The sequence below is a fragment of the Ambystoma mexicanum genome, chromosome 1p (genome assembly GCF_040938575.1).
Source record: "Ambystoma mexicanum isolate Mex_15411 chromosome 1p, UKY_AmexF1_1, whole genome shotgun sequence".
NCBI classification, from domain to species: Eukaryota; Metazoa; Chordata; class Amphibia; order Caudata; family Ambystomatidae; genus Ambystoma; species Ambystoma mexicanum.
Genome location: NC_090921.1, coordinates 252,157,219 through 252,172,641, shown reverse-complemented (window position 1 = coordinate 252,172,641; position 15,423 = coordinate 252,157,219). Strand labels below are relative to the sequence as shown.

Here is a 15,423-nt window from a genome sequence, read left to right as displayed (position 1 = left end):
AGCTAACCAGGCGGAAGCTGCGAGGATTGGCTCTTTCAGTGGCAGGGGGCGAATGAACAACGAAAGGGCATGCCTAGAGCTCCTACACGATAAACAGTACATCCTAGACCGGCTCTTCCTTGTCCCAGTCCTTAAAGTTTGCGGTGGTTTCTTTCCATCTTGAGCTGCGAGGACGAGGAAGACTGGCGTGGTGGGTCAAGGCCGGTTCTAGAGTTTTCCAAGCCATGATCTGCAAAAGACATGCAACGTCCCTTCGTTTACATATGCTTGCCATCACCAGAAGTGACGTCACATGGAGCCAAGTCAGTCTTTCATACTTTAGCGACTCCTGTAAGGTTACATTCGAAGCATTTGCCATGAGTGGGCCAATGGACAAATGCATTTTTTGTGTGCATATGAACTCTCGTTATTGCTTCTTTGTATTGCTTATAATGCACAGCAATGCCTTTAACACTGATTTAAGTGGCTATAATTATCATGAAACTACAATGCTACGTTCGTTATATGTATGTTGCGACCCTGAGTTCACAGTGGTACGCTTTGATGGAGCAATGTTGTACAATGCTGCAACGCGAGCTTAAAGCAAACTTCACTGCACTGAAATCGTGCTTTACTGTGATTTTATAGTGTTACACTATGGCCACATATAATGCTGCACTGTGAGCTTGGACAGCACCACAATGTAAGGAGTGCTACATAAAGCATTAGGACTATTAGTCAATGATAAACTCAATTGGAAGTCTCATTGGGAGAGAACTAAGATCAAATGCTGGACTTTGGTAGGTGCCGTGAGTGCTTTTATTGGCAGAAATGTTGGATTTTCGGTGAAGACAGTCCTACTAGTTTACACAATGAAAATAGTGCCTGTCCTAACATATAGGATAGAGGTATGGGGACATTGCTTCAGTAAAGAGCTACAAGTACTTGAAGCTAGAATGTTAAGAAAGATATTTTGCATGCCGCAATCTGTGTCAGTTCATTATTTCTATCTTGAGTATGATTTTACATGTATTCAATCCATCCTGATTAACAGATCTTTCATATGCTCAGTGGACCTTATGACTTTAAATAATAATACCATTACCGCGGATTACGCAAAGGCCTTTCTATGCCTAGATAATTTTACTCGGATTGGTATATGGGGGAAAATATTCACTATCTTCAATAATTGGAAGAGTGGATGTGAAATTGATCTACTCCCAAACAAAATTAATCGAATAAAATACTTGTTAAAAAAGAAGATTAGATTGTATGATCGTGCGAATGATGTAGTACAACTCTCTAGCAACTCACATAGTGGACCCTTTATTGAATACACTAATTCACAAAATCGCCCTCCTAACTATATTGTGGCGTTTCCTGAAGCTTGGGTTATTAGACAGTACCTGTTGCTAAAATGTAACAAAAGCAAAGTATTCGAATGTGAAGGTGCGAAGAAAGGCCTACATCGTAATGAGCTTAACTGTCGGTTATGTGGAGACAACAAAATGGAGTCCCTTGAGCACACAATGACAGAATGTGAAAGTCTAAACAGCATTAGAAATCAAATGATGACATCCTACAGTAACTATTTGTTTTAATTGTGATGATGCAAAAGTAATGTGGAAAATGTTTATGGATGGGAACGATGTGAATTTCATCTATTACGTGATTAGATTTGACAGGAAATTATTGAAATATTGGATCTATACGAATTCTGAACGAACAGGATTTCCGACTGTTTTCTCCTCTCATACTTTGAATGTTAATGTTGTTAATGTTGTCAGTTTTGACTAATTTTTACTAAATGTAAGATGTGATTTACATTTGTTATGGATTTATTTGTATGGGTTTTACTGGATGAATGTACCCTATACATTTTCTATTGATATCATTGTTGGTTTTATGTGGTATATACAAAGCTTTTAGCTGTATGTATATTAATAAAATTGAAATAAAGCATTAATAGCTAGTTACACAAGGTTCATAGAGTTCAGCCCCAAACCCCACCCAGGCAGGGTCCAGGAAACAAAAACACTCCTGAACTACCTTGTACTACATGCACAATTCGCCATGCACGCTGCAGCCCTACGCCTTTAGCACCACTACATACTTTACTATAGTGTGCTCTCGTTTACCAGATGAGCTTAGATCATGCTGCTGTGAACATGTAAAGAGTGCTATACCGTAGATGTATAAGGCGCTAGACTGAAGGTATTGAATGTTGCGCTCTTAGCATACTTAATGTTGCACTGAATCCATGACTACACCATGTTTATTTTATTTATTTTGCCATTTGCATAGCGCTTCTAACCCGTAGGCATCTGGACGCCTAACTTACAAGAGTGTGAAGTACATTCCTTAATTAGTGCATACATACATAGTACAAGGTTATTGGCATATCAACCAGTAATTACACAGTTACAAGAGTAAGTCCAGACAATACAGTTATTAGCATGCATTCATCCGCAGATCAGCCGATCTGGTAGTAAATGTTCAGTAATTAGTGTTAAGGCTGTTTTATTAGGTGTATGGACAAAGTTAGTTGCAGATTCCCTGTGTAAAGAGATAGGATTTTAGTTGTCTACGAAAGGTCCAGAAAGAGTTTTCTGCTCTCAATTTATTTGGTAAGGCATTCTATTGTATTGCTGCTATTGTGGGGAAGCTACTGCCGCTGGCTTTTTGCAGTTTGTATATTTGGTTTGGCTAGCAATTTCATGTTAGCTGAGTGTGTGGGCCTGTTAGATTGAGGTCTGACCACTTTGCCTGCGATATATATGGGCACCACTTTGGAGAGACATTTGTGTGTCAGTGTGAGAGTTTTGAATTCGATGCGTTCTTGAAACGGTTGCCAATGGGCATTCAGTATAGTAGTGGATATGTGAGTAGCTTTGGGAATGTTGAGTGCCGCTCTGAGGGCATTATTTTGTAGTACCTGAAGTTTTTTAAAGTTTTGGATCTTAGTGACAGCATAGAGGGCATTACAGTAATCCAATCTAGTCAAAATGAGGGCTCTAGCCAGCGCAATGCAACTGTCAGATGACAGGAAGGGTCTGCATGCATTGATGAGCTTACAAGTATATGCTGTTGCAGACGCAGTGGCATACACTTGTTTCGCTAGTGTAAGTGATGAGTCCAGGTAAACACCAAAGGTTTTCACTTCTTTTGACACTTTTATGAGGTTACTGTTGATGTTGAAGGTTTTAAAGGTGTCGTTTAGTTTAGTGAGATGGAGTTGTGAGCCTATGAGAAGCAACTCAGTTTTTTCGTCATTAAGGCATAGACCATGTTGGGCCATTCAGGCGTGGATGGTTAGATAAATGGCATTTAGCCTGGCTGAGTCTATGCATGGTCACCTGTGATGGGGATGAGGATTTGGGTGTCATCTGCGTAGTTAGTGTAGGTGACACCCAAGTCATCAAGACGGTCAAAAAGAGGTTTAGTAAAAATATTGTATAGCGTTGGAGAGACACAGTAACCTTCAGGTACTAAACATGTGACCGGGGTTGGTTGTGCTTCCGCACTAGGAGAGAAAACTCTCCTTGTTCTGTCTGACAAGAATTATTTCATCCATTGAATTGCATTAGGGGAGAAGTGAGCCACCAAAGCTAGGTGTTTGCATAGGATGTTGTGGTCAACAAGATCAAATGCTGCAGAGAGGTGAAGCAGGAGTAGTAAGGCTAGTTCTCCTTTGTCTTTTAGTTCCTCCATTTGGATTTTTAAGTCCAAGAGAGCTGTTTACGTCCCATGTGTAGGACAGAACCCCAATTGACATGAGCCAAGGAGGTTATTCACTTTCAGGTAGTTTCGTATCTGTAAGTAGGCCTCTCTATCTAGTATTTTCAATAGGAATGGCAATGTTATGATAGGCCAGTAGTTTGTAGGTGTATTTGGGTCCAAAGAAGTGTTTTTTTTTTTTTAGGAGGGGGAGTACCCATGCGTTTTTGGGGTCGGTTGTGACAATATTGTTAGCAAAAGATGCGTTAATTAGGCTTGTGATGAATGTGGTGAGTTCAGTGGCACTGTCCTGGATGACGGTGGCCGGGCACGGGTTGACTTGGCACCTTGAGGGTTTAAAGAGCGTTACACTGTGAGCTTGGAAGGTATGGCACTGTGCACTTTTAGACTGCCTTGCTGTGTCGTTAGACATCGGTATAGTACAGTGTAAACTTTGCAGTTCTTCACTCATTCCATTTCACCCTGAAGTGGCAGTTTGCACAATGTATAAAATGTCCAATAACAAGTAAATAAACATTGGCCGCATTACGAGTTTGGGGGTAATTCATTTGGAAACATGTTTACTGTTTCAGTTGGTCCTGTGGGATTACGAGTGGGGGTAGCGGCAGAGTGGGGGTAGCGGCAGAGTCCATACAACGCCACAGAGATTTTGGCTTATTTACCGTGAGCAGTAATTCTCCTGCAGTGAATCTGTCGATGTTTCGACATGAAGTGGAGGGTTGATCTCCATTTATCTGATGGAGGTAAACCCCCCCACTTCATCTCCTACCTTGGAAGTCGCAGTGCATTGAACTGGCAGTCAGGTGAAGTTAACGCAGTTACTGCCATTTTACAACCATTATTTTCTATTACCGCAAAAAACGTGCAATGAGGCCCGGTATAAGCTTATATAATGTTTTGCTGTGAGCAGTGTAATGTTGTACTGAGAGTCTGGAAGATGGTACAGTAGGAGTTCTGGTTGTGTTACAATGTGAACATTTATAGTTCTGCTGTGAGCTTTGGGATAATCTGTGAGAATATATAGCACTTTTGCGAGTTTAGGGTTACACTGTGAGCATATACAGTGCTGCTGCAAGTTTAGGGATATACTTTGATCATAGGTAGTGCTGCTGTAGATATGTCTAAACTATAGGCATAGTTAGGGCTGCACTGTGTGCTTTGCTATTTCTAAACTATAGGTATAGCTAGTGCTGCAGTGTGTGATTCGATAGTTCTAACCTAGAAGTAAAAATAGTGCTACACTCTGTACTTAGATCAGTGGTATTCAAACTTTGTTATGCGGAACCCCCTTTTGAGTAAAAATATTGTTGTCGAGCCCCACCCTTGAGTAACAATACTGTTGCTGCCCCCCACCCCGATTCCATATCTGCTAATATCTTCTATTAAAAGCAGTCACATACCCCCTTTTTGAAGTGCCTCACCCCACTGGATATACTTAGGGTCCACCTAGGGAAACCAGCCCCACAGTTTGAAGACCACTGGCTTAGGTAGTTCTACCCTATAAGTATAGATAGTGCTACCCTGTTTCTGCTAAACCAGGAGTATAGATCAGTCTACCATCCCAGTTTAAATAGACCTACAGAGTGAGTTAAAAATATGTTATAGGGCGAGATTAGATAATGCTGATCTGTTAACTTATTTCTAAACTGATCATGTGTACAGTGGTAAATTGTGAGCTTACAGAGCGCTACATCTCCACACTCGGGTTTTAAATACTGCTACAGTGGGAATTTAGAAACCCCTCCCATGTAAACTGAGCTATGACTGTTGCATTATTTGGGCTCACAGTAGTATAACACCCGCTAAGTGCAAGCTAACAGTTAAAGAGTGCTGGCCTGTGAGTTTACGTGGTGCTTAATGCTGAACATATGTAATGCTTCACTCTGAGGTAAATAGTACAGCATTCCTAATTGATGAACTGCTTCAAAGTGACCTTCAATAATGATCTGCTGTGAACAGAAATAATAGGCGGAGTCTCGATTATCGCAGAATGGACGGAACATGCCAGCGCGCGATACACAAAGCTTCAAATATTGAGAACCTACGAATTAAGTAATTGAGGGTTAATGACGTTTTTGTAGACATAAGTGAGAGAGACAGAAAGTTGGTCTATGTGAAGTTCACCAACAGCAACGAGGACGGCACACGTCCAATGAGAATATAGCTTCTAAACACTGAGAATACAGAGAGAAAGCGGTGATAAGGACGTCATAAGACTCAAAACTAAATATAGTTTGATGTACGAAAATGATGGATAAAGTAGAAAAAGTTCAACGAGATTGATTCCAAACTATATGGAATCCCTTCGAGAATAGAGCTATCTTGGACAGAGACAACGTGGTGTGTTTGAGGAAAAACTTGAATTCCCACTGAAGAAGTTGAAAAGAGATAACACATCTAAAATGAACAGCAACATTTCATAAGGGACAACTAGACATTAAATGCAATTTTATTTAGAGCAAAAGATAGAACTATAAAGGCATGATAAGAATAGGAAGTGCGAATATTGACTGTGAACAGGCAATACCCCTTTGGTCAGCTTTCCCCTGATGAAGTTCCTGATAGGGTTTGTGTTGAAGGAACAAAACATGTTGGGTTAGAGCGTACTAGTTGCTAGTAAAAGCAAGTGCAACCATTGTTAACATCTAACGAATGTAGACCGAAGATCTTGTATGTCGATAATTGTGTGCTATTTGCTTATGAAAAACCGACTACAGGCAAAAGGACACAATCTAATTGAAATTTTGTAATTTGAATGTAGTAGTAGTATGAATAGGTGTAATTGAGCTGTATATAAGTACACATGAAATGGCAATCTATGTAGTTCTACAGACACACACACAATAGAATAATGTTTAACTGTATATTTTCTTCTAAGAAATTGTTTCTATGAATTGTATTAAATTCTATTGGATTCCACAAACTGACTTAACCTGTTGAACATATTTGTATATGGGCTTCTGTGTGTTGAAAGCAGAAATAATACAAGATAGGGTTTGAAATTGCTGGGGGCTATTTAGATCCTGCTTCTATCCCCGTTGAGCCTGGTTATCTTGGCACCAACAGCGACCAGGAGCCACTTTTGGCTGCAGAGGCCAACTGGTGCCCTATAATCATACCTATGTGACATTAACTTTGTGCATTTTGGAATGTATATAAAGCAGCATTTAAAGCATCATGTATTGTATATAATGGATAAACAGATTAGATTTGCAGCACACTATCTACTAGCTTCTGGTTCTCTAGAGGTCATGATGATATCCAGGAGGTAGTTTTAGCTACTGATCATAAGCTCAGTTTTGATCCCTGCAACATTGTGAGCTACGTGCCAGACTGAGCGCTTGTAGGGTGCTACACTGTGAATTTACACGATGTGAAATTGTGAAAATATACAATGCTTTGCTCCGAGTACAGAAATGCCAGTTTATGAACTGCTACAAAGTGAGTTTTGATAGTGCTATACTATGAGCAGCAATAATGCAACCTTGTGAGCTACGTGCTAGACTGAGAGCTTATAGAGTGCTGCACTGTGAGGTAACATGATCCTCAATGGTGAAAATGTAGAAGTCTTCACTCTGAACTTAAATAGTGCAACACTGTGAGATGGTTATCTAGCAGGATCAGTGGGAGTATGCACACACCAAGGGTCCCCAAAAGAGAGAAAGCCCAATACAAGGGGCTCAATATATGAGGGGTTCCCAGTATAGGGGCTTCCCAATGTGGGAGGTGCAATGACTAGAGGCTCTCAAAACGAGGGGTTCTTGGAATGAGGACTTTTCAGTGCAAACATTCTTAATGGGATGCATTCAGGGGTTTCAACATGAGGGCTTCCCAATATAATGGCTTCTCAATATGTAAAGTTCTCCTTTTGATTGGATCATGGGAAAGAGGACCAGTCAAAAGGCTTTTCATTGCGAAAGGATGTCAATGTAATGGGGTTTTCAGAGTGGTTTACAATCCCATATATATACTTCAGCACATGGGATTCACACTGGGCGATCAGTCTAGGGGCTGCACAATACAAGGGGTTCTCAATACAATGATGAAAACTGGCTGGTGCCACAGAAAGACAATTCTAGGCAGCTGTATTGGGCACCATCAGCAGAGGGGCACCAAGAGGCATGTCTACTGCATTAAGAATCTACAATCGGCCACTATGTTCGTGGTGGGGAGGGAGGCAAAATGCATGTTTGCCTGGGGTAGGTACTTGGCATGGATTCATGCACTGGCCCTTGTGACTTATAAATCCTTTCTCCAACATCAGCGCACACCCAATCCACCACTTGTTCTACCCTCTACCAGTGCAGAGACATGGCAACAAACCCTGCTCACCCACAAGATTACCTAACACTCTGAGTACAACAGGTACCCTGCTACATTGTGAAAACAAGTAGTTTATTTACAATACAAGCACCCAGTTTGTTTGCACAAATGGAGGGAAAGCTGCCAGACCCCGAACACGCACAGATCACAGTTGTAAGAAAGTAACTCAAACATTCCGATGCGAAAGGAAAGCAAATTTATTGCATGCCAACGATCTGGAGGGGCTAGTTAGTTCCTTGAAGCTGAAAACGAACCCAATTCTCTCTCCTAATGACACCACAGTTACAGTTTATATACCCAGTTAGACAATTTACATAATCATGCATATTTTGGTACAAAGTCACCCCCAACCCTCCATTGGCTAACTCTAATACATAGTAATTTAAGCCCTGTAGCTCTAAAACCCTATTGGATACATTCACAAATCTTACATGTGATCTTCTTTCATTGTCAGTATGACGTATTCCCCATAATGCATTTATCACTCATGAATAACTCCGTTTTTTATTCAGACCATGTGACAGAAACCCATTAACCCAAATGAGTGTGCAAGGCTTTCCGTTAAACACTTCAAGGCAGGGCCCATATTATGTTTCCTGTATTCTTTCACATATCCTTATTTGGACTGCCATTTCAAGTCATACAGCCTTCGGCCTACATTCTGCTAATTTTCCTGAAAGCCCCTAAACCATCAGCTCTCAATTTAACCAATCACGTAACCGGACCTTTCTGGTCATCAAAAAACAAGCCTTCGTTCTCCCAAAAAAATACTCTTTGTTCCTCAGAACCCAATCCAGCCATAATAACCTAACAACTGGCTATCCATTCAGTTTTTGCCTTCAGCCCTTTGGGAGGTTATCACAACTGCCCATATGCAGTTCACTTTCAACCCCCTTTCACGACTTCGGTTATCCAGATTTCCATACCAGGCAAAAAACCCTCCCTGCGAATATAGGGACTCTGCGGCCTACTAAAACCCCAAGTAGGTAATACCTGCATTCTGCAATATCTCCATGTACCCACAATGAAGAACCTCATATTTCACAGATGTGTCTGCAATCTAATCCTTTGCCAAATTCCCACTTGTTAGTTTACCCTTTAATTAACTCCTCGCTCGCATGCATAAAGCTCCCCACTACATACTTCTCAGTGCTACCAATTGTATATTGCACAACACATTGTAACCATGCTACTGATGTTGCTGTCTAGTGTAACTCTAAAATGTGTCCAACTAAAATACAAAGGAACAATTATTTCAATTCTTCTAACATCAATGAACACATATTTAATTGCAACATCACATCTAAACCTGCCACACCATGGCCTAGTACAATTTACATAGTGCGAACCTCTTTTCCGTGTTGGGACCTAAAACATTTACCCTAACACAGGTGAGATTTCTTTACTTTCAGGAAGAGTTGGGAGTGTGATCTCCCGGATGAGGTGACAACATGCGATTAAGAGCTGGCACAGACCCTGTTTCTAAGGATCCTTCCCTCTGCTCATGTTACCTGCTATGACTCGGTGCACCAAGATTTAGCAGAACACCGGATGGGTTTATGTTCACTTTTAGGGACCATTTCTGCTTTTATTTCCAGAGCAAAACAGAACGTGTGTTTTGGGAAAGGACAAACTTCGTGGATATGATTGGCTGGCGTGTAAAACGCACCGAAATGCTGCATTCTTGGGCTCTGGAGTGCATTAGTCTTTTATGGCGAGGGTACTCGCTGCAGAAGCCACCAGTGCACGCGTCCCCCAGATAAGATCCTCCGCCCCCAATACAAAGGAGACTCAATACAAGGACCCTCAATACAAGTATCCCTCCACAAAAAAAATCTCCCAATACAAAGGAAGCTCAGTACAAGGGACCCCAATACAAGTGTCTCTAAATACAAGAGGCTCTCAATACTAAGAAGACTCTCTCAATACACATGTCTCTCAATACAAGAGGCTCCCAATGCAAAGGGGATTCAATACAAGGGACCCCAAATACAAGTGTTTCTCCATACAAGATGTTCCCAGTACAAAGGAGACTCAAAACACGGGACCCTACATACTACTATCTCTCAATGTAATCTGCTCCCGATACAAAGCAAACTCAATACAAGTGACCTTCAATACAAGTGCCTCTCAGTACAAAAGGCTTCCTATTTAAAGGAGACTAAATACACAGGAACCTAAATACAGCGACCCTCCATACAAAAAGTTCCCAAAACGAAGGAGACTCAATACAAGTACCTCTCAATAAAAGAGGCTCCCAGTACAAATGAGACTCCATACAAGGGACCTCCAATACAAGAGCTTCCCAATGCAAAGGAGACTCGATACAAGGGACCCTCAATAAAGTGGTTCTCAATACATGAGGCTCCCAATGCAATGGACTCTCAATAAAAGGGTCTCTTCAATACACGCGTCTCTCAATACAAGAGGCTGCCATTACAAAAGAGACTCTCAATACAAGTATCTCTCAATTCAAAAGGCTCCCTATGCAAAGGAAAGTCAATACAAGTTAAAACAAATTCAAGTGGATCTCAGTACTAGAGACCCCCAATACAAAGGAGACACAATACATGGGAACTGCAATATAAGTATCTCTCAATACAAGAGTCTCTCTATACAAAGGAAACTCTTTACAGGAAACCCTCACTACAACTGTCTCCCAATAAAAAGAAGACTCCATACCAGTGACCCTCAATACCAATGACTCTCAATGAAAGAGGCCCCCAATACAAAGGATACTTCATGAAACGGACCCCCAATACAAGTTTGTCTCCACGCAATAGGCTCCCGATACAAAGACGACTCCGCAATACAAGGGTCCCTCAGTACAAGTGAAATTAAATGATTTGTCCTGGATCCCACACCTAGTGTAAGATGCCAATTGATCCCAGTGTGCACTTTAGAAGCGTAACCACATATATCTTCTTATTTCCAGCTGATATAAATGAGTATTCATGAACAGTTTCAGTGTGCTAAAATAATGCTCTATTTCATAAAGATGAATTAAATGTACACAAATCACAATTCAACCAACTTGACACCAATATAAACCCTTATGTTATGATATGATATGATAAGGCATTTATAACGCACCTATACACAAGTGTTTCATAACTTTAAAGCGTGATCATAACTTTATTTTCAACATCGAGGATGGCAGTCTACATGTACCAGAATGCAACATTATATTATATTGGCCTAAGCAATCCCCTGTGTTTTCCAACTTTACTTTCAAGGCTCAGACACACAACAAAAAAACTCCCTCTAAAAGTCAGCTACTTGTAGTGCTTACTTCACACAGATTTGGAGCTATTTTTTATGCACAGCTTCTAGGGGTGCTGTCCTCAGTCCTTCAGTGACCCCAAATGGGAGCAACAAGCAGCATTCACAGGTTCTGGATTTTGGGAGATTAACGACAAAAATGAAAGGGTTGTGTGGCAGTTGGAAAGCCTTATATCAAGGCATGCATCACTCTTACCCAAGACCAGTGTGATCTCCCACCATCTCATTCACAAACTGGGTAGTAGATGGAGACTCCATGGTCACTGCCCATAGCCCGGGAGGGATGGAAGGACTTTTTCCTAATTTTCCTGACATTGTATACAGGAAAATGTCTCTTCTCTCAACCAAACAGCCCTTTGTTCACTTTTCTGTTGGGAGATAAATATGACTCCTAAGTGATAGAGCAATGAGCAAGTTAAGGGACACTTCATCATGTGATGAGCAAATTATAAATTATCAATGTTTTTTTCATTATCTTGAGCAAACCTTTTAGCTTCATACACTGATTGTATGCAGTTATTTCAACTGTCACTGGGTGGCAGTGTAACCTTAATGAACTATTTGAATGTAAGGGAGAATGAGGTGATGTTTGGCTCGGCTCCAGTTTGGCTCTTCTTACAGAAAATCACTAGAGCCGAGCCAGAGCCAGACATTTGGCTCTAAACAGGCTGGACAGACCCTGGACCCCCACCTCTACTCTCAATAGAAGTGTCAATACTAGGGGAATCCAATAGAAGTGACTCTTAATACAGGCACCTCTCAATACAAAGTGATCCTGAATACCAGGCTTTCATAATACAGCATTTCAATACAATTTTCTATCAATACAAGGGATTCTTAAGAAAAAGAATTCTCAATATAAGTAGATTCCAATACCAAGAGTTCTTAATAGAAGGGGATATAATACAATATAAGTGTCTCTTAATATAATAGGCTCCAAATACAATAGGGGATTCCGAATAGAAGGGGATCTGAATACAATAGACTCCAACTAAAAGGTACCCTCAATGCAATTGTCTTTTAATGCAATGGGCTCTCAATTAAAGGTTATGTCAATACAAGAGAGAGGGTCCCAAAACAAGGGGCGCTCAATACTAGGGGGGTACTATTACCAGGGGTTCTTAATGCATGCCCTCCAATATAGAGAGCCTCTCAATACAAGTGCATCTCAATAAAAACAGACCCCATTACAAGGGAGTCCCCACATCGTATGTCCTTCTAATACAAGGGGTTTCCAATACATGAGGATCCCAAAACCAGGGTTTTTTAAAACGTGGAACACCCAACACAGGGGGCCTCTGAGTTCAAGCATATCCCAATACTAACACAGGCTCCCAAATAAACGGTTCATCCAATAAATGTTCTGTAGTGTATATGAGTAGCGCTAATCTTAGCACTGGCGGTGATCCGCTGAAGACTTACTTAGTCCTTCTCAGGATAGTACTTTACTAATGGTGTTAATTGTAATGACTGCCAGCGATATGCATCAGGTACATTTTAATCCTGAACAAACAATTAACACATTTCTTTGCAGGAATAAGTGTAACATACTCCTGCAATAATTAGTAAGTTACCAATATGTAAGCTTACTACTAGGCTAGCAACAGTGGGCCTTTAAAGTTGTGAGTGTGTCAAATTGGTGCATGAGAAGGGAATAGTTACACACCCACAGAAATGTAACTGAACATATAGTCACAAACCTTCAAAGTTATCTTAGAATCCTTTGTGAACACACTTAGATGACACCTGCATGTTATCGATGTAAGCGTTGGATAAAAGGTAGGAGCGCTCATGAAAGTGTATGCACATGTGAGGCTTGTCTGGAGTAAGAATGGATTTGTGGGCCAAACACAATATGCAGCGATGGAAAAGAAGATTTTTGGAAAATAAATGTTTTCTTGACTGATGTGTAAGTAGGTTACTATGGAGTACGTGTACTCCGTGCTTGACCACCAATTATGGTGATGTCAGATAACTATTTCTGGCAATCATATTATTTGAGAAATATTACACCAATTTCTTTGTCAATACCTCATTTCAGTTGTAAGTTATGGCCAGACTTAGGCGTAACTTAAGCCAGTCGTAGGATACTTTGCGAATCAGCCCCGTAATATCCGGGTATCAGTGAAGTAATCACAATAGGTCTCGGCTTAAAAATAATCAGTTCAAGAAAATCGATGGTTGCTGGAAAACAAGAGTTCAGTTAATAAAAGCGTTGCCTGTGCTCTCCTCTTAGCAACAAGCCCATACATAATTAACACTATTAAAAGGTATGATTAAACAAGAATTGACAAAGCCACTGTGTTTTGTATAGGCATCTGCCAGCTATTCACTGTCTTAAAGACTGAGATAGAAAATACAAACATCTCTGAAAAGTTAGGGAGAATTCAAGCTTCCGACTATGCAATAATACATTGACTGCGTTAAGGTGACCCAAAAGTCCCAGGTAATCCCAGAGGAAACAGAGTATTTCCAAACTAGACTCAATAATGTAGTAGACAAAGTGCACAACAAAACCCAACTTAATTTACATTGAAGGAAATGGGACAGCATACAAGCAATGAAATCCCATTGCTCTCAGAAGGATAGCTAAAGGGCAACATGCTCGCTTTGGAAGCAAGATGACTCGGAGCAATGCAGGTTCAATCCCCGGGTCCGCGCTTCAAAAACCTCTGGTTATTAAGGACGTTATAAATAACCTATCATATCATAACATATACTTATTAAAAACCGTTACTTTAATTCTAGAAATGTGTCATCTATGACGGCAAAACAGAATATCAGTTTACAAATCTGTGCAGAACAGGATAGGTAAGTGAATTTGGCTACATATAGATGCCATAAGTGTTAAACATTGTCATTGGGTTACACATATCTGATAGCTCCACCTGGAACCCCCCCTATATTGATAAAGGTTAACCTCCATCATCTTTACGGCAAGGGGTTCATTGGCATACTATTTGATGGGCAGCATGTCTCTAAAGATTTTAATAGGTTGGCACATTGCTTACCAACCTTGGACACTTGGCAGGTCATCAGGATATGAGCAAGACGTAGACTAGGGGGAGAGAGTCCCATGGAACATTCTTCCTTCAATTAAAAGTTACCATCCCTCATTCTCAGCCATTAGACCGGGCAATCCCTTTGTACTTGGCCTTGTGTGGCACCTCATTTCTACGTGTGTGTTTGGGCAGTACGACAGGTGCCCTATCTGTGTTTTGCTTCTAATGAATGGCCAGTGTTTTCCAATTTTGGCTCACTCGGATAAGTATTTCTGTAGATTCAGCCCTTTGAGTTTTCTTTCTTCATGTCTATGGATGCTATGCTAATTTTCTTCATGTCTAAATGCATATATTACCTATTGTTTTTGTTCTTCATATGGAGTGCATATTTGCTACATGCCTAGTGCATGCTTTTCTTCTATTACTATGTTAGTTTGAATGCTTTTGCCATCTTCAGCTCACATTGTTGCAAACCCTGCTATACCTGTGGGGGATAAGGGCAGAATGGCTGTCTCAGTGAGTAATGTCTCACCTTTGGCACAAGCACTCGCGCCTTGAAATACTTGTGTATTGGTGCGTTATAAATGCCATATCATATCATATCTTTGCGGTATTGATGCGGAGGAGTGGAATAAGCTGCAGATAATGTATTCATATACCTCCCAAATTGGTAAAACATTGTTTTAGAACTTACATAAAAGCACGTTACCCCTGTATTGTTCAGTAGGAAAGAGATATGAGTATTGTAAGTGTGGAAAGTGTAAAAAAGTGAGCAGCGTTCCCAATTGAAATTAAACCCTCAACACCAGGAACCCTCAATGCAAGTATATTTCAATACAAAAGGCTCCAAATACAAAGGAGACTCAATACAAGGGACCCTAATCAGAGCATGGCAAACAGCACTCGCAATTAAAAGTAAACGCTCCTTGGCCTGCAAGCATCCCAGGCAGAGTTGACCTTTTTCTACACGAAGGAGTGCAAAAGTTAGGTCAAAAGGTAGTGTACACAGGTGTAGGACGCCTTTTGCCCTGAACGTGCAAAACGACAAAACATTATGGTGGGGAGACATTTACATGTCAGTGCAAATGTAACAGCTCTC

General features: G+C 40.8%; 1 protein-coding gene across 6 annotated transcripts in view; it reads left to right on the top strand.

Annotated features, from left to right (window-relative positions):
* Positions 1-15,423, top strand: part of LOC138568706 (schwannomin-interacting protein 1-like) — a 358,435-nt gene that overhangs the window by 115,344 nt on the left and 227,668 nt on the right. The gene's annotated exons all lie outside the window — the stretch shown is intronic.